The following is a 20,208-nucleotide window of genomic DNA, read 5'->3' on the forward strand; positions in this document are numbered from 1 at the left end:
TATTTCTTTGTTCTAACTGTGAAATTTGCTTCCATGGATTTTAAACCCACACAGCTCAAACAATTCACCTTTATCCAACCCAAAAATAACAACTGAATTTTCTTTTCAAAGAAGTTTCATCTAAAGACGAGAGGATGTCAGAGCCTTAAATTCCAACCCAAAGAAAGATTATAAATCTATCCGCCGAGCCTCAAAAATATGCCAACTCAGATAAGATCATCCTTAAAGACTTAAAACATGCGCTGCCAACATCCTTCACACATTCAAAAATCCTTATCTTACAGAAATGAGAAATTGGAATGAAGTGACTCAAGAAGTATCGTACATCCACCATCATTTAAAAGGTGGCATAAATTGAAATGCCGCCATTCCAAGCTTAAATGCCCAATCGTAATAAACTTGTGCTTTCCAAATCATTAAAAAACCAATCAGCTACCATGCTTTCATAATAATTGCACGATTGACCACTGTGGGAGGGCGTCATCTTGAGAACACCACAAAACAAACAATTTGTCAGCAATCATAACACTAACATCACATCTAAATTAAGATCACCTTGAAAATCTTCTAGCCTCGAGTCACCTTCCTGCTAGAAAGATAGAGCCCATTTTGATAATTTGTCTACATTGTGATTTCCTTCTCTTCGAACTTGGCTCACCTTAAAATTATCAAAAGATTTCAAATCTTCAATGATTATAGAGATATAGCCCTGTAAGTGTCCGACTTTGATATCCCCATTCATAATGGCTTGAATTATTAAGAGAGAATCCCCCTCCAAATGTAGATTTTGGATCCCTAAGCTTCTAGCCAATCTGAAAGCTAATAGTGCGGCATGAGCTTTATTCTCATTATTAGTGCTCTTCCTTAGTATTTTAGCTCCACACTTAATTAAATCACCTTTCTCATCCCTAATAGAAAACCCTACCCATGCCAAATTTCTACTGACTTTTGCAGTCTCATCAAATTTTACCTTGAACCAACCCCTTGCTGGAGGGCTCTAACAAACACACAACTCCAACTTTTTACTTGTATTGTTACATGAAAAGAACCATGCCTTATTTTAATTCCAAACCACAAACTTTGTATTCATCTATCCTGTATAGTAAAAGGGGAAGTTGGTGAAAAGGACTGTGAGGCTGCAGCAATGACAACTTCTTCAATCGCCCAGTTGATTCTACCCAACAATCTTCTAACATCTTCCCCTTTATCCTAGAAAATTCTATGATTGCACTCTTTCCATATTTCCCAAATGACTAGAGAAGGAATTATTTGCCAAATATTTGAAAGAGTAGATTTCCTAGGTTGTCTTGACCAGCTTTCAAAAACTTCTTTGAGGGTGTGCTAAAGAGGACCTTGCCAATTTAATTTTTCTAGTAGATCCAACCAACACCTCAAAGCCACATTGCATTGAAGCAATAAATCATCCATAGATTCTTCTACCTTTCCATACATCACACATATAGAAGGGCCCATGAACCCGAGTCATTTCGTCCACTCCCCAATAAGAATTATGCCTTTCACTGCTAGCCATACGAAAGCACCAGCTTTAGGTAGGCAATGTTTGTTTCAAATCAAGTACCAAATCCTTAAGGGTTCCTCCTCCCTACCTTTCAATAATTGATATCCTAGTTTTATTGAGTAATTCCCATCCCGAGAACCACACCAAACCACCTTTTCCTCTTTCCCTATAAATAAAACCTTCCTTCGATCTAAAACCTCCTTGAGCTGAAGTTATGACTGATTTGAGCTAGTTGAAGAAAGATCTTTCCACACCCATTTTGTTCTAAAAGCCCCATCAGCGGCCACCATATAATCTTTAACACGATCACCCCAAAGGGGCACCAAAAGGTCCTTAATAGCAGAGAAATATAGAATGCCTTTGATCGTCAGTTGTCCTTCCCAAGAATCTTCCCAAAACTTTTCTTTTGAACTATTACCAATCTGCCATGTTAGGTGGTCAGTGACCACACTTCTGCAACTTACTATGAAGTTCCATATAGCCAAACCTTTGGGAGGGTTACTAATAGTAAAAATTCTATGATCATCTAAAGAATCCAAATATTTAACTCTCAAAACCTTAACCTACATTTGATTCGGATTAGTATACAAATTCCAAACCAACTTAGCCCCAAGAGCTACATTCATCTTGTGCCAATCCCTTAAACCTACTCTACCCTTTACCTTTGCTTGACAAACTTTATACCATGCCAATAGAGGGATTTTATCTTTATCGTTTGCCCCATTCTAGAAAAATTTCCTCATTCTTTGTTTTATCACACTATTCACCTTTTTCGGGATCTTGAGACATGTCATTGAGAAAATAGGGATGGCAGATACAACTGACCTTAACATTAAAATCCTTCCAATCGAGGTTAGCCCCTGACTTTTTCATCCATCCAATTTATTTAGACAGCTACCAATCAAGTTTTTCTATAAATTGGACTTGTTTACTCCACCAAAAAGAGGGATGCCTAAATATTTACTGTGAAGGTTCCCCAACTTCATGCCCAAAATTCTACAGATCTCCTTGTGCTTACAAGCCTTTGTGTTAAAAAAGAAAATTTCAGACTTGAACCAGTTAACACGTTGCCCTGATGCATGCTCATAATCATCCAAAGTTCTCTTAATAACTTGAGCTTCCCTGGCCAATGCATATCCCACAAGGAAAGTGTCATCAATAAATTGCAAATGAGTAAGAGAGTTCACACCATCTGCAATTTTAATACCTTTCGATACACCCTCACTACACTTCTTAGAAATCAACCTACCTAGCATCTCCGCCATGATAATGAAAGGAAAGGGGGAGAGAGGATCCCCTTGTCAAATTCCTTTCTTAGACTCAAAAAAACCTTGGTGGATTCCATTTGTAATGACAGAAAACCAAGGGGAACTAAGGCAACTATTGACCCAAGCAATCCACTCCACGCTGAAACCAAACTTCGACAGAACTTGCACAAGAAAATTCCTATTTACCTCATCATAAGCTTTCCTTATATCCACCTTAACCATCATATTTTATGTTCTTGCCATTCGCATAGAGTGGATAGCTTCATGTGCAAGGATAAAGCCCTCATAAATTGATCTAACTGGGGCAAAACCACTTTGTTCACTTAATATCATAGATTCCAGAACAAGTTTTAATCTATTAGCAATGACCTTAGAAATCGCCTTGTATACGGCATTACATAAAGAAATCAGATGGAAATCATCAAAGGATGAATAATCCACCTTATTCGGAATCAAAGCAATAAAAGTGTTACTGAAAGCCTTTAACACAAAGCCCCCTTTCCTTGATTCCTCCACCACATCCAAAATATCCATTACAAGAATGCCCTAGAATTTTTGATAAAATAAGGCAGGGAAGCCATCCGATCCTAACCCAAAAATATCTCTTTTAACCTCCTCCACAAACACCGGATCCATAAGCATTTTGTTATGTTCTTCCTTAACACACGAGGGAATAACCTCCAAACTATGTTGAGGATCTCCACCAAGGTTTGCTTCACCATTAAAAATATCTGAGAAGTATCTAACCACCTCCAAGTTAATTTGAATCATGTCTGAAAGAGAAACCCCGTCACCATTATTGATCAAGAAGATCTTGTTGTGAGTCCTCCTTACCTTAACTGAGGTGTGTAAACAAATTTTATTTCTATCTCCATAAAACTTTGGAATTTTCTTCAGTAAACCTCGGAAATTGCTTAGGTTCAACGTGATTTTTATTTTAATTAGTTTCTAAATTATTTTAACATTTTTTTTTTTTTATAAAATAATATTTGGATGTTTAATTTAGAGTTTTGTGTAATAATTGAATTAAATTTAGTGTTTAATTTTAGCATTATGGATTAGTATATAATTTTATGTTCTCAGTCTTAACTCTACACTATCTATGCATAGGTATTTTTCAAAATATAGATATACAAATAAGTGTATTTATGAAGATCAAGAATATAATGTTAAGGATTGCACAATTTCGAATAGTGGTAATGTAGAAATGTGGCTCCATGAACATTAAGATCATAATCACATAGAAGGTTGAAACTAGAAACTTAAGGATGAAGGCGACTAAATTGGGGATCACACTCACAAAGGATGTTTTGACCTCAAACAGATTGGTATTCAATTTTTGGTCTATTAGAGCATTAGTGCTACAAATTTGATACTAAAAGATACGAGTGTAACTAGAAAGTGTCAAAATGTCATGAGCTTGGAAGTCCAAAAAAGAAAATAATGATTTCAACTAGCAATAAAATTCACGTACAACAAAACCTAGGAAAATCATTGATGTCATTGTGAAGTACACAGAATCAACTTTTCATTGATATCTCATTTGCAAAAAAGATGACACTAGAAAAATTTTATGCCCTATAAAAAATGCTCGATTAGGGCTCTGGAGATGTCAACTTTAGGCACCTAGTTGTTTGACCTTCGATCACCGATATGACCATGTTGTTTAAATAATCATTTTAAAAAGAGTGATGATGAGCATTGATAGCTAGTACTCCTTTCTTTAGACCCTCTCCTGCAAAGTCTAAAGACTAGTCAAAATATCATGGCATACAATAAAGGTGCTAAATACAATTTTAAACATCGAAATAAAATTTTAACAAAAAACATCAAGAAACTAGCTATATATATCTAGTGATAGGTGGCATGAGATTGAGCCCCTACACTTTGGTACCAACAATATTATTTAGGTTTCACAACGAGAAAAAAATTCTACATGTAGCAACAAGATTATGGAGTGTAACTAATGAGATAGGTATATGTCTATTATCTCAATTATAGAATATTTATAGAAGAAACATGACAAGGGAGTGCAATATATACCAAGTGTATGAAGAATAATATATGTCCTTTATTCATTGATATCATGTGGATGTACAATTTAATACAAAAGTGATGGCTGTAAATAAACTTATCATGATCAAGTAGATAAATAATGTAGTTTATTTTCCAAAGCTCCTTGGAGCTTGGTATAACCCATAATAATTATGGTTCTATAATAATACAAGTATAGGATTAGAAAAAATCATACACTGTATTGTGAGATGGTAAACTAATACCTAAATTACACAAAATGGAATACTTATATAATGGGCTTTAGATAGGTCCATAAATAGAAGATAGATTAATGTCATGCATGTATGATGTTCTTTACATATAGATTTGTAGATTATAGCTATTAAATTTGTATTGTATCAAATAGAGGCATAAACCAAAAATAATTCCTCAATTTCATATTTTAAAGCGTTTGAATGTACAACCTTTATGCACATCTGCAAGGCACAAAGGATAACTTTATAAGACAGATTCTTGAAATGTAATTTCTTAGAAAAAATCAAAGTCAAAGGGATGCATCTAATAGATATACTGACAAATAAGATGTCCATTAGTAGGGATGGTATTATTAATGAGTAAAAAGGATGTAACACCTTTTCCTCAGCAACACCTATTAGTTCTTTAACACTAAGAATTACTTAACCTAAACATGAGGAACTTGATGAAGAAATGCACAAAGTGAATTTGTTTCTAATTCATGATTTATTCTTTACCTCTATCTCTACCTCAATTCTCATCTCTTATAGTTCACAAAAATATTCCTAAGTATTATTATTGTGCATATTGACCATTACAAAACTAGATGCATTTACAAATAAGTTTGACAATAGGTCACTTGGACTCATATAAAGTCTTGTGAACAGGTCAATTTGGCTCTAACGAGCGAAGTTCTTTAGATTTTTCAAGAAAAATTATAATACATCAATCTCTTGAGTCATCATCACCTAGGTGTAAAAGAAGAATTTTTTTATCTAGGTAATATTTATTAGCCAAATGATTTTACGTACTTTCATATTAGGATTTCACTCTATTATTATTATTTAGCAAAATAATTATGCATCTTAGAAATTATTTAAAAGAAAGAGTTTTATTTAAATGGAATCATGAAGGAAAGTTAAAATAACACTAATTTTTAAAAAATAATAATAATAAGATATAGAAATAAATTATAGTACTACTGTGACAAGAAGAATCTAGCACCAAAAGGAAAAATTGCTACCTAGGATGCCAGTGCATCACGTGGATATCCACACATTGTGCTATAATAGAAAAAAAAAATGTGAAAAAAATGTTGAAAAAACATAAAAAAAATTAATTGGTCATTCCCCAAGCTTGCAAAACCAAATAAAAATTCACGAATAACTATTATACAATAAAAATATAAAGAAGTAAACTAGATAATCTAAAGTTCACAATAATCAAAATGATATCATGAATTTATAAAGAACAAATCACTTAATAGACATCAATGCAATATGATTCTCTTAAATAGTTGTTATCATATGGAATACAAAAAAATGTTTGGTGCTATTGGGGATTTGCAGTGGTCAAATCCTTATTTTGATATTTCTACCTTCACAATAGCAAATATATGGAAATAGAGAGAAAGATTGTGTGTTATTAATTTAAGTGCATCTATCAATGAGAGTATTGATAAAAATAAGATATTGAAAGGATGTGGTAATCCTACAGTGATTAAGGGTACATGAAAAGAAGACTAGCAATAATAGTGAGAAGTAGAAACTATATCACTTGGGAAAGGTTGAAGAAGCCAAAAAGAACAATATAGATAAAATAAATGCTAAAAGAGCTTGAAAGAGTTGTAACAAGTTATAGATTGCAAGAGAGAGCTAAGAAAAACCCAAGAGACTAGAAAAAATAAAAGGTTATCTTCAAAAAGGAGAGAGGGAGAAAAAGGAAGAGGTTCATGAGCTATTTAGATTAATCTCAAATTCTTTCCACTAGCCTAGGAATGCCACAAGTACAAAAGTTCTCGAAGATAAAAACCAAATAAAATATGTATTGATAGGCTAGCATGACTTTAAAAGGTAAAATAATTGACTGGTTATTTAATGAACTATGAACATAATTAAACCAAGAAAAAATTACAATTTTAACAAACTCCTGTAACAATCATAACCATATGTTGGTGATTCTTAGACAATGTAATATAATAAGCTATGCTAAAATTCCAACCTTATTAAATTGTTCTTGAAAATGTACACCTAAAACATTAAATTTCATCTTGCCAAGAGACCCTCTTAAGGTTTACATAACACAAATGGGTAAAAGTATGAAGTTGAGTCCACTTCTCATGGAAGTTTTGGAGTCAACCAAAATCACAAAAGTAGACCAATAGAAATAGGATCTCATTAGTTTAGAAACATGATCTTGTTATGCTTTGGGGTCCCAAGCCTAAATTTACAAAATGGGATCCTATTATTTATAAAATGGGATCCCATTATTTAAAAATTATTTTTAGTATTAAAAACTAAAAAATGGTCAAAAAAGAAACAAGATCCCATTTTAAAAATGGGATCTCGTATATTTATCAATGAGATCCCATTTCCATTTCTAAAATAATGGGATCCCATTTCTTAAAAAAGAGGGATCTTGTTTCTAAAAACATAACAAGATCCCATTTTTTATCATTAGAATTGGTGGCTTTCTTTTTTATATGATTTTTAGCCCAAAAAAGGCTTGAGGAACTGACCCGTAGCCTTGGACTTGCTTTGGCCTACAAATTCAAGGGTATATCAGTTTCACTTGAAAAGAGTAACTTTGGACATATGTCTAAAGATAATTTGTGCATAATTTTTTAATAAAATTAAAACCCATTATAGATGAGACTCTACAGATTCTAAATATGTATTTTTTTTACAATCGAATTGTTTTTTCTATTTTTTAAATATTTTTTATGAAGATGGTCCATAAACTTGAAATAACATGTTTTCCTTTTTTTTTTAATAACTTTTTACTTTTACATTTTTTGAAATAAATTATATGTCAATAACCTATAGATAATTCCTTTCAATTTGAAAAAGAAAAATTCAAAAAAGGATAGTTTTAGGTCTACATTTTTTTTTTTGGTACATGAGGGGTTTTCAAAGCAAAAACTATGACTAATAAAAAATTAATTAAAAAAATATTTTGAATATCCTTGACTATCCTTAGTGTCGTACAAAAATTTTCCCAAGAGTATTCTAAAAAATACTTTTATTTAGGTCAAAATATGCCTATCATGCACATTCACAATGGTCCTTTAAAAGTGACTTTTAAATGGTGGGTTTTTTAGACATGTGTATTGAAAATAGATTTGTATCATCTGGGTTTAAAATAAATTAAATATTTAAAAAGTAGGATCCAATTACTAAATTTCATATTATTGAGTTTTTCCAAGATTCAATATTTAAGTGCTTCAAATTTATAGATCAAATGTGACAAATTTTAAAAATCAAGAAAAACACTTCCACTTTTTGGCCAAAATGAGGACTTATCTTCTCATACACACCCAAATAGAACATATACCAAAACATGCTAATAACATAAAATAACTACACACTCTTGAGAATATTTTTCTTTGAAAAAAGAAATCTTCAATTAGGTGGCATTGCATTAAGCTACTTGACAAGCCTTGTAAGAGTGTAGCTCCTAATTTGAATTATTTAATTTCCACATCACCACCTCCCAAAACTCTCAAATAACAAATCCATTGAATTATTATAAAGTAATCCATTTCTCTATCAAGTTGTCTCATTACCCTTCGAAGGGTATAACTCCCCAAATCACAACTCTCAAACTATCTTGGAAACAATCCATATTGAGTTCACCAAATCCTTTATCTATCTTCAAACTTCACAACATAGGAATTCTTCAATTTTATGGATATTAACAAATAACACATAAGAAAACACAAATTCATATGATTCTCATGCAAAGAACCATCTCGAAAAAAGAATACAGTTTGAGATAATAAAGATCATCCTTTGAAACCTCTTACCTCCAATTGTTAAGGCTCAACATACAAATCAATTCTTAATATCTTTAAAATAATAATCTTAATAAAATCATCATTTAGTGGATCATCGTCCTCGACATAGGCTAAATTAACTTTTCTTGATCTATCTTTGATTTTTCCTTTAAGAACATCACTCACTTGAGTTTTAAAAGACTAAGCTATGTGGCCATTTTCCTTATAGAAAAAAAATAAATTTTTCCTTTGTTTGTACTTAACCTTTTATTATTGTTTTGTGAAGTTAATGCATTCTCCTACTGAGAACCAATTTATATAGCTTATGCATTTTTTCTCTTTCATATCTTCTAGAGTTTGATAAATTAAATGATTGAGTGTAAAAATAATATTATTGTATTGGAAGGTAAACTATTCAATAAAATAGCTTTAGCATCATCATCATTAGAGCATTGAATTTTGGTAGTTTCTTGATGAGAGATCTTCATTTACTTATGTAATTTGGCATACTGATCCCATCTTCCATTTTGAATTTGAATAGTTAATGTTTTAGGGAAAATTTTCCATTAACTTGTTTTGATCCACACTTTTTATTTCAATGTAGCCCAAACATTTTTTGATGATTTGTATAAATCTATATGATTGTTAGTGAACAGATTTGTCCCTTTTTTAAAATGATTAATTTTGAATTCTATTGCCTTCTTTTAAGGACAAGTGTTTCACTAAACAGTTGGGTAAGTGTTGAATAAACCACTTCCCTCTGAATTTTCCATAGGTATAGCTCCCTATCTTAGTTTTTCAATGAATGATTTTAACTAATTTAATTTGAGTAGTAGCTTTTAACTCGAAAGCATGTAAGGCTACCTACTTCATTCTTGGATGAGAGGCCAATATTTCACACATGTTTCTAAAAGGAGAAAGCAATCTTTCCTATCTTTTCAATACAAGAGATGATAGCAACTGAATCAAAGTTCAGTACACCATTTCCACAGGTTTAATAAAGAATGAATAGATTAAAGAAACCAAATCTGTTCTCAAACATGAATCTTTTCTAAAAGAAAACAAACACTCACAGGAAGGAATACTAGAGAAATAATAATTTTCTGCAATGGAAAGATCGTTACTGTTATTTGATTAGATAAGCATATGCAAAGATATGTATCTACACAGATTCAAAACCCACAAATTTTCCTTCTCCCAAGAACAGTATGATCATTGTATATATATATTCTTATGCAAAAAAGGCATGATAATACATGTATAAATCTTTTTCCATTCCAGATTTAGCAGTCTGATTCTTCCTTCTACAAAACAGAAAATTCACAAAAATAGAGGGAAAAAACAAAAACTAACCCAAAATTGGTCACCAAAACTAACCCCTATTCTATCTGTCTTTCCTTCATTTATACTTTTTAAAATAGGGGAGGTCTCCCTGAAAACTCGACCTCCCCCAAAACAGTTATGAAACCGACAAGATGTATTCTAGGACAGATGTCCCGAAGTCTTTGCATAAACATGAGAAATTAAAAAAATAGAGGAAACCGGGCCTGAATCAATGCATTGTGTCGCTTTTCCATCATCATCATCCTCTCTGCTTTTACGAGCGTCATGGGCGGTTGTGAGTTCTTGAATAATAGATTGGTTTGGTACTTTCATTGCGTTGAGCTTTGCCTTTGCCGCCTCCTTATTCCACTGATGCTTCACCATATTTTCAGCGTGTTTTGGCAACTGATCATTTCCAATAAAAGTCATGGACTCAATCCTAGCCACCCTTGTTATATCTTCCGGGGTGAAATTACCCTTGGCCTTGATTTTCTCCATGTTTATCCGGAAAGCCTTGATTGCATCCTGTGTGTTCAACCCACAAATTCCTAACTGCCAATCATGGTCAGGATTAACCACCTTGTTATCATTAACTATACTGCACTGGAGATCTTGGAGCTCGTAAACAGAGGTCTTATCATCGGAGATCATAGACTTGAAGGTAAGCACTCACCACATTATGGTTTCCTTCAGCACAAAGAGCTGACATTCCTCCGCTACCAGTTTGATTAAGTGTTCCGTCAAAAACCTGGTAACTCCATATTCTTCTATTTTGGCAAACAAGGGCAAGATATTCTGCCATTTGTGTTCCTCCTTCTCCCACGGCACAAGCTGATTTTGAACTTCGACAATAAGACTCTGTATCTCAGCGCATAGCCTCCGGGAGTCAATCATGTACTTCCCACCGTCCTTGATTATTCCCTCAATCCATTTCTCCACGTCTTTTGCAATACTCTTGGCCCGTTGAACTTGGCTCATTAACTTTTTATTTTTTGGCAAAGTTGGGTCGAAGTTCTCTGTAGCATGAGATATTCAGAGTGCCCCAAAGCAACCAATACTGTCGATGAACTGGGCCAAAACATTTGTGTGTCGCTTTAGCTCTCTCTTTTCTCACCCATCTTTCTCCGATCTGGTGAGCATTTTCTTTGTCGATACCTGGAAGAAATGATTGTATGTGTCTCTACTCATGTTTCCCAATTCTGCCTTCATGATCTCAAAATCATCGAGGCTAGCCTCCTTGTTTTCGTCCTTGGGTTTGTACGAGGCGATTTCAGCAACCCATTTTCTAGTTCCCTCATCATTGTCCAGGCGAGTAGAAATCTTGAACCTTTTCGGCTTAGGACTCTTCTTTGTGTACTTAACAACCATTTCCTGAATCGGAATACTCACGGGAAGAAAACTCCACTTTTTGTTCACCGAGGTGGTCAACCACTTAGGAGTTGCACTGGAGCTAGTTGTTCCTTTGATCACTTTAGAAGGTGGTGTCATAGCCATAGTCACCGTATGAGAATCTAGAGCATTAGCAACATCGCCATCCAAGTCTTCAACTTCAAATATCTGGGCATTGAGAATCGTATCTTTCACCCCTGTATCCTTTGCTTGATCCATCTTTCTTTGAGCGGCACTTCAGGACTGGGTATGCCGAGGAGTATGGAAATCCAAAGCTAAATTAGACCTATGTCTAAGCTGGGGCAGCTTGTTATCCTTACCTACATGAACAGGCATAGAAGCATTGTTAGAAAGATGCTTTGGTGAACGTAGAGGGTCCTCATTACTTCTTGCAGAATTAGACCTAACGCCTAATTTCACTGCTTTCTTATTCGCAACCCATGCTGCGGTCCTTTCCAAGACTCCTTTGGTCCTTAACTATATATCATCTTTCTCTTCCTCATCCCAGTCAATTGGAGGCATTTCAATTTTAGCACGGGATAAGTATCCTGGTTCGAATAGCTCTAGATAGTCCTCTTCGAGCCCCTTTGTATCCAATTTTATCTACAATGAAATGACTTGTTCTAACACCAACCTCATGTTTCCCCTTTTGAACACCTCGAGTTCATCAGTACAATCTTCTCAAAAATCCTCTAGTTGAGGTATTGGGAGGTATGGCATTAGACCAAGACTTCAAGAAAAACCCTTATTATCAAAACCTTTCCTTTCAAGATACAAGGAAAAATTGAAATTCCTGAGATCTGCTCCAATACTCAAAGCGTCGGACATCGAACTGCAAGACAACACGCCTAATTGGATGGGAAAATGACCCTCCCATTTATCCCTGGGTTGTGCCTTTTTGATTATGGAGGTCAGTTGTCTGCATATCTCCACCAGAACAAAGCAATCTGAACAAAAGTGAGGGAGCTTGAAGGGCTCCTCTTCAAAGCAGCCTACCCTTGTGTAACAGAAGCATGGAAACTATATATAAAAACTACCAAACCTCTTTATCAAAGTTTGTGCATCCTCTGAGATTCTTTTGGCTTTCATATTCTTCAATTAATGACACAAGTCACCTAGAAAAGCATTGTGCACCCTTCTAAAATCCTGTAAGGCCTTATCCTTTTGTAGCATGGGATAGAACTCATATACAGAAACATCCTCCTCAGTGAGCTGTTTTAGTATTCCACCAACTCCTTAACACATGCCAAACAATACAAAACATACAAAGACATAAAGAAGTTCTATTTGAATTGTTTAACCATACTCAGTTGTTCTCTCATTGAATCAGCAATCAATTCAGCCCAATCCAAATATTGCTTCCCTTCCAAAACCAGCTGCACGTAGCAATAAATCTAGTTGTCGAAGCTATAAGCTTCAACGAATCCTCTGGCCCGGTGCAACAAAAGCATAACATCATGAATGTGAGGCAACATGTGATTCTTATTAGGATTCTTGGGTAACCTGAAACCACCTCTTTGAGGAACCTTCAACTAGAATTTTGCTACATTGTTACGGTGTCTGGTTTTGTTTGTGTTGAACTCAGTGATTGACTGAGCAGGGGAAAAGTTGGAGAACTGCTAATCAGGTATCTTGAAGACTGAGTAAATTACTTCACAATTTATGGCAAGAAGGGTTTCACCATTGTCTCTCCTAATAGTTTCAGACACTGGGTCATATCTAGCAATACATTCCCGAATCAATTCTGGCAAGGAATGGCTGGGGAAAAATTTGTTGCTTCTATGAGACCGCTACTCAAAATCTCCACACCAGAAGATTTGTCAATTCCCTTGAACACCCTCTCTTTCAACACCTCAAGATTTTCCCCTTTTAGGTCGATATCGCTAACTATGGGTTCAGTGGACGCCAGGCTAAAAACATTCCCAAACAAATGTAGTGTGGACTTCATAATTCAAATCAATAAGCCTAAACCGGTTGCAGCAAAGCTTTCTATGAGAGAGAAAATGCAAGCAAAAACTACTGGAGAGAACGAGAAAAGGACTCACCTTCACAGTTGAATAACTAGACGGCGACTAGCAGCAAACAAGACTCCTATCCAAGAAAAACAAAAGCGCAGCAGCGAGGAACAAATGCAGAGCACTAATAATCTTTCATACCTTATTAGTGAAGGCAATGATATGGAAACATTGAATGCAATAATTCTAATTTTCAGTCTAAGTGTGTTAAGTTTGTGGATTGGACATCGCACACATGCATTGAATGCATGGCGGCATTTTTGAAGTAACCGCCAGTTCTCAAAATGTTACTTACTTCGAAGAGCCAGGAATTGACGTCACTTAAAATATGGTTTACCTTCCACATATTTGGTAATGAATGCACCATCAAATCCTTAAAACCCATGGGACCCACCAACTTCGTACACATATGAACATCCTGAACAGTCTTCATGGGCATTCAAATAGTTCAAGGTGTACACCTTGCTCAAGGAAAATCTTGCCAAGAAAATTAATTATACCAAGTTGCTGACCATTTGTGCTATATTGAACATGTTGAACACGTTTGAACCTCTTGAACTTGGTTCAATGAGTTCAAAACCCGGAGAGAAATAAACTAACATATTGCTGAAGAAGAAACTTTTGGAGAGTCACTGCAAGATACTTAAAGAAAATATTAGTATGAAAAACCTCCCTTAACACCTAGGAACCTTTGGAACCTAGATGAACCTGTTGAACTCAGTTCAAGATGGTTCAACTTGTTCACAGATTTCAACTAATTACTTAAACTCGACGTTTGTGACTGAAAGAGGATTTACAGACTTACTAAGGACTTGAACCGGGGTGTCACAAGAAAGATTAGGACTTTGAATGGAAATTTTATAGGATGACTCGCTCTTATCATGAGGAATAAATGACGCAGTAACATTGGCTTAGCTGGGGATTGTATTTTACAAAGGAAAATGCAAAGAACTCCCAAACTCTGGTTTTGCATGACCAAAAAAACAAAAAGGGGAAAGGATAAGGTGACTCACAACTAAGAACACCTAAGCTACTATATACAACAACTCTCGACCACAGGACTTACAATTTGTAGAGTTTGACATCTTGCCCGTTGTAGGTGTATATGGTGAAAATGGATAACAATAATAACAATATTGAAAGGCTAAATGAATTCAACCACCAAACCCTAGCCTAACAACAGCAAAGATCCACCATAACATATGAAGATTACCTAAGACAATGCAAATCAAATGAAATCACAAAGATTATACCATCACATGTCCAATAGGGTTTTGATCTCCATTCTTCCTATCTCCATTGATCTTGCTTGATATATTTGCTCTCAGATTTTATGTGCACAAGAGCTCAACAAAGAACGGAATGTGGTTGCAAGTAGGATCGTAGTATAGTCAAGTCCTTAAGATCAGTGATTAGGATGCATAGAATGATTAGGAATGAATGATTAGAATGCATAGAACGATTAGCGTTTGATAATAAAGGAAGCATCTCCTTAAATAGAAGACACAATATGAAATGGAGGGATAAGATTGAGAGGTGTAAAAGGAGGTCGGCTATGATTAGAGGGTAGGTAAAAGAAATAATAAAATAATGAAAGGGGTAGGTAGTGTATGAATTAAGAGATGAATGACATGTGTCATAGGTAGAAAAGGCTAATGAATTAATTAAATAAATAAAGATTTATTTAATTAATAGAAGAAGTGGGATCAATTAAATAAATAAGATATTTATTTAATTTAGGAAAAGGATAATTTAAATAAATAAATGTATTTATTTAAATGAGAAATAAGGCTAGAAGAGGATAAATGAATTAATTAAATAAATAAAGATTTATTTAATTAATAGAAGAATTAAGCTTAGATATGTAGAGTCGTAAATTGTATGCACTTGCTAGGGTGGTACAATTTCACACCTAGTTTAGCACCCGCCTTGGTGCATTTTACATTTTGCATTGCATTTCTCCTTTAGCACTTAATTAATCAAATTAATTAGGTCTAAGGTCCTATTTCACCATTCTCCATATCATAAAGTTGGGCCCTTTCGTTAAAGCATGCCCTTTTCATTTTATTCCTCCAATACATCATTCAATCAAAAACCCTAATTAAGTCCTATTTTGAACTTGGGGGCTTGATTTCGGGGGTCAAAAAATCTTGAAATCACCTGTAACTTCGGGATTCTCTCTAAAATCATCATATCCGACGGCCTTGAAAATTTGGTGAAAAGTTGTCGGGACCGTGGCGCCCGGAGTGCACACAGTCCCGAACATTTTTCCCGAAATTTTAGGAGCACGATCCAATCATAAAATAAAGCTTAACCGCAAGAAATTGGTGGGATATTCAATCTCTAGGTCGGCCAAAAATTGGAATTAAGACCTAGGGTTTCATACATAAGAGCTCTCTTTCTTCATTGGAAAGGATCCAGATTTTTGTTTTCAGGAACCTCATATGCAGCGAAAGAGCAGATCTTTGGAGACTTCAATAACATTCAACATCCCTCTATCAAGCATTTATCAATTCCATTCATCCATTTAGGGCTTGGAAGACATTGATGAACAATAGGAGATTACCGACTGGAGATTGGCTTGTACCCCTCCCTTGGGGGTTGGGTATGATTTCATGTTGTTTTCATGTCTTTGCATAAGCTTCAATATATCATTTATTCATGCTTTAGATCACTTTGCATCTTGATTTAGAGCATTTACATTATCATTTACAAGCAATTAGGGTTTACTTTCTAAGTTGCTCTAGTTTGCTTACTTGCATTTTAGATCTTGCACACACACAAGGTCTGCACACACAATACATTTACAATACAACTTGGCTATTCATGGAGGTGGAAATCACCGAAGCGGGGGTTTGACTAAGGAAAAACCCTATATAGCCGCCCACCATACCCTTTTCAGATACAAGTGTAGGTTTCGGGACTCGGACGACGCCGCAGGTTGCAGATCCAGGAAAAGCAGGTCGAGACAGCACTCCACACCAAATTGCAGAGCAAAAGACTAGGATAGGGGCGTGGGGCGCCCTGGTCCTACCAGGACAGGGGCGCTGGGCGCCCTGGTCCCTAGGACAGAGGCGCTGGGTGCCCTAGTCCTCCTGATAGACAGCATTTTCGACAGTTTTCCAGAGTGCAAAACAGCAATTTCAGGTGCAGTTTCCGAGACAGAATCAGGACAGTGGTGCCCGCGCCCCCGTCTCGAACATTTTCAATCAAATTTTGACTTTGGGTACACATCTGCATTCTTGTCTTGTCCTTGTGTTTGCAGTTTTTCATTGTTTAAGTTCAATTCTGCAATCTTGTTATTAGTTCATACTTGCATTTTAGGGTTAGGAATTGAACTTGCATAATCTTACCTTTCAATTTCAACAAAGGAATAGAAATCCTAATAGGTAGCCCGTGGCTCTCTCTTTCACAAAAAGAAGTAGCCAATTGTGTGATACCTCTAGGCTCTTTCGTATTCCGTAATGTGTGTCAAAAGGTAGGATTAGGGCATGTTAACCTAGTCTCGCTTTTTCCCCCACACAAGATAATTAAATAAATAAAATATTTATTTAATTAGACATGATAATTTTAGGTGTCTACATTTTGCCCCTCTTTGAGACAATGCGGCTTGTCGTGTTGTTTCAAAGAAGATAAGATGAACTGATACAGAGTTGCCCCAGAATGGGATATGCCCCCTTGAGAGATTGGATGAAAATGTTTGAAAAGATTGCAGACAATCTCTGAATAAGAAAGACAGGATAGAATGGATTGACCGGATAAAGTGACAAAGTCACGGGATAATGAAGACTGACTCGGGAAATGAAGGCTAGGGCTAGGGTAGGCTATAAGATAGACCATGGGGAAAAATACATCCTCATTGTCATCTACACATTCACAAGAGCATATTGTAGAGCGAAAATAGAGCAGCAACAGTCAGCAGTGATGGCCTTCATTCATAGATTCGACTGCATTCGTTGATTTTAGAGGCCAGCAGAGGCAGGAGAGCCGGTAAGTATGACCAAACCTCCTTGTACTTTGACGCATTTAATTTGTCATTAATGCATGCTAGGTAATATAATAAATGTGCGTTTATGTCATGTAAGCATGTTTGCGTTTGAAAAGTATGAATTTGCATCTTCTAGGTCAAATCGGCAGTTCTGTGATAAACATATGTTGTCGATTGGATAAGCTGCTGAGAGGATACACTCAAGCAGGTCCTCTAGGAAGACTAGGATAGATCAAGGAACTTTGTGATGAACAGTGAGTACCAAGATAGAGTACTTTGTGATGAACAGGGAGTACTGAAATATGAGCAGCACTTTGTGATGAACAAGGAGTGCGAATGTGAGTAACACTTTGTGATGAACAGGGAGTGTCACACACGTAGTACTTTGTGATGAACAGTGAGTACTACTAGGAGAAAAGAAACACTTTGTGATGAACAGTGAGTGTCACTATAACTAACATGATTGAGTTGTTTGACTGCAGGAGTATTTGCCAATGCTAGAGTCACGGGAGAGATTCCCGTCGATGCAGAGGTTGCAACCTGAGTTGTCGCTCGAGGATAGAGCTGCCATTGAGGAGATGGGTTTGAGACATGTGCTATATGTGCCTGAGTTTCGGGTGAACATGGGTTTGCTGACTGCGCTGGCTGAGAGATGGCACTCTGAGACGTGCATGTTCCATTTACCGATGGGTGAGATGACAGTCACCCTGGAGGATGTTTACAGGATTCTGCGGGTGTCAATCGATGGGGAGCCGATTCCGTACGATTGAGACGGAGACAGGGATGCCCTTAGATGAGTGTTCTAGGATCCAAGACTAGAGATGAGGGTGGGACATGTGGCATGGGATACCATGACATGGACAGGATTAGCACTACCAATAGTGTTGGCAGGAGTGATCAGTGAGTTCCTCTGTATCAGTTTTGTACCATTTTGTATAATGATGTAGACACCTGCGGGTGCTTTTGTAGCCATATGATTTTGACATCATTGTATCATGACACTTTATATATATATATGAGATGATGCATCTTTGCGGCAGCTATATGCATGTGTACCTATGTGATGAGATGTTATCATGTGATGCTTATGATATGGATGCAAATATGTATATGATGCAATGCAATTTTTTTTTTTTTTGTTTGTTTATGTCTTATATGTGTATGCATGATGCAAATGTGAATGTAAGTAATGCAGATGAATATGATAATGCAAATGTAAATTGTGCTAACAGGTGTTGTGTGCAGGATGTGATGCAGTTGTGATATCTATATGTATGTATGAAATACTTATATGTGGTAATGTAGGTGCAGCTACATGAAATGCAAATGTTTTTGGTGTGTCATTATACTCAGTCATGTGATAGCAAGCTACACGGACTCGAGAAGGATGATGGAAGTCAATCAAGAAAGGGGGGATGAAAGACAGAAGATATGAAAGTGAAAGAGCTTCTTGTGCGTTATCATCATTGAGCTTTATTATGGCAAGTAGGTTATGACAATCGAGGCATATGTTCGACCCAGAAAGTCATTGTACCTGTTTGCATGGAGATAAGACAGTCACAAACAAGGAATGCCCTAGTTCACACTAGACGCACAGTGTCCTCATATCCTTGGATAACTCATAGCATTACTAAGAGACAATCCACAAACAGCAAATACAAATAGGTGACGATACCCCATCCTCGCCTTTCTAGTCAAAGACATCCTGGAAAAGCTAAAAGACATGTCACCAAAAAAAAAAGATGAAATCAAAAAAAAACCAAGACTCGACACCAACATCCACTGTAGTCCTCAAGTTTAGTGTCTCTTGTCACTTGTATAAGTCTTATTTGATTGTGGTCACAATGTTTACTTTCACAGAAAGGATAGATAGCACTGAACCATAATGTTGTCTGAGTCTGTTGAAAGATTTGATTTGTTGAAGCCCATTGTTGCTGTTGTGTCTCATCTGAAACTGACTGAATCCATGAAATTGATACTTTATTGCGGAGAAGATGAAACTTTATTGCGGATCTGTGATGCAGATGTTGCTTTATTGCGGATTGTGCGCGAATAGACTGAAGGAATCTGGAAGAAACTTTACTCCTTGAAACATGTGATGTTCTCAGTTCCACACCCATCACTAGACGTAGGATTTGCCTTAGCCACAGATAGGGTCTGATTTGTTATGGATGGAAAGGGAGGCGAAAAGGGAGGTTTATTATGAATGGCTAACCAATCTTGGGTAGATCAATAACAAGCCATGATGGGAATGGGTAAGTTTATTATGAATGAATAGGTTGTGAGTGTGTGCAAAGTGAAATGATGAAGAGAATCCTGAAGGAGGGAGGAGCAATGTCTCTACGCATGGCGCTGGTGACCCAGTTTTCACCATGGTACTTGCCCAGGGCGCCACCGAAGTGGTTTTCACCATTGGACAAAATTATTTCTCTTTACTTTTTTCAAATTTTCAATGTTTTTTGTGTCACAAGGCGCCTGTTTGCCAGGTTTTCACCAAGTAACGATTTTTTTTGTTTTATAATTTTTTTTGTTTTTTTGAATTTTTTGATTTTTTTGTATTTTTGAATTAGGATACTCTGAAGAGCTATGTGTAAAACCTACGAAGGTGCATGTTGTTGATAGGATCCTCCAAAGGTTCACCTTCTGTAGTTGAGAGCTGATATGCCCCAGAGCCATATACT

Source organism: Cryptomeria japonica, chromosome 7 (assembly GCF_030272615.1).
Source record: "Cryptomeria japonica chromosome 7, Sugi_1.0, whole genome shotgun sequence".
Taxonomy (NCBI): domain Eukaryota; kingdom Viridiplantae; phylum Streptophyta; class Pinopsida; order Cupressales; family Cupressaceae; genus Cryptomeria; species Cryptomeria japonica.